This window comes from Metarhizium robertsii (assembly GCF_000187425.2).
Source record: "Metarhizium robertsii ARSEF 23 chromosome Unknown MAA_Scf_19, whole genome shotgun sequence".
NCBI classification, from domain to species: domain Eukaryota; kingdom Fungi; phylum Ascomycota; class Sordariomycetes; order Hypocreales; family Clavicipitaceae; genus Metarhizium; species Metarhizium robertsii.
Genome location: NW_011942159.1, coordinates 7,626 through 9,027, shown reverse-complemented (window position 1 = coordinate 9,027; position 1,402 = coordinate 7,626).

The following is a 1,402-nucleotide window of genomic DNA, read 5'->3' as shown; positions in this document are numbered from 1 at the left end:
TAGCGAGGAAAGGTACGGGGATCGTATTAACGTTTATATGTGCTTAGTCCGAGAATTTGGATTGGTAGCATTTAGGATTTACTGGCCCCCAGAACATTGTGTTTTGAGTCTTTATCCCGCTAAAAACAACGTTAATCATTTCTGCCTTTGTCCAGATCTGGCCACTCGTGCGCATAGGTCAGCGCCACGAACTTCCGTCGCTGAATGGAAGATGGAAGTCACTTTTTATATAAGCAACCAACCATTGGCCCTTTCAAATAGAAATCAAGAGTCTCTCATCTTCCCATTTATCCAAGCTTTGTAAGCAGCCGTGTTATGGCAGCCCGTCTGCTTTTCTAAAGTGGCTATTGGCCTATTCGTTGTGCCCCCTAACCTAAGAGAATGGTCAATGTCATTTACCCTGCCGGAAGAGGGCTGCCAGGCTTCCAAACCCCTGATTTCTGTGGCTTTGTAACGCCCAGCAAAGCTGGAACTTAATTTTCTAGTGGGTGACCCATGCGCTCGTTTGCGCGGGGTCTACTCATGGCTCGTGATGTCATAAACAACACTTGAGCTTTTATGAAACAACAATCTTTGTATGTGAATGGACCGACACCTAGGACCAGCGGCCCACGATCAATTTCTGGACACTGGCAGGGGATATGTTAGTTAGGGGCTAATTAATCATCCAGTTTGTTGTTTCTGCGTACGGAAGGTTGATGAATTGCCTCCGAGAAGGGGGGGCAAGCTGCATAGATAAAGCCATAAGAATCTGAGCGTAGACATCAGAAGCCCTTAGAAACACCCGAGCGTTCCACAGAATTTGTTCATCAGCTCAAAAACGCGTCCGCAAGAGTTCGAGGAAAGCCGCCAAGAGACACTGCTGGTTCGGCTAACGCACGGACCAACGTCCTGTGACAGTACAAGGACACGAACGAAATGCGACTTGGGGGCGTGGCACGCGTAGGTCGTGCATCATGTAAAATGAAACGGGGCACGCGTAAAGCAACTTTGTGACCGTGTGTTTTTGTCCGAGCAACCGCGGTCCATCTAACATGTTGTTGTAAGCGATATACCAATTTTGCTCTCAGAAGTTAGTCCCGCCCGAGACCCAGGATTAGCCGCCGAGAATTACAGGAGACATGGATACTCGATAAGAGATGTGGTTCTTGCTGGCTAAAACAGACTGAAAGTAGACGGTGACTCAACTCTGCAACAACACTTGAAGTTTTGCCACTCGGACCGTCGTTCCACATATGTGTGGATAGATATACATCAGGTCTGAGGTCACGACGTCATGTTACCGACTCGGTCAGCAATGGCCTTTAATAACTATGCTATACTCAGAGTGAGTACTGTTTTGATGAGAGGTTTTTGCAACTCCGTCGCTTAGCTAAACTTTTTCGCTTCTCCCATGAGCATT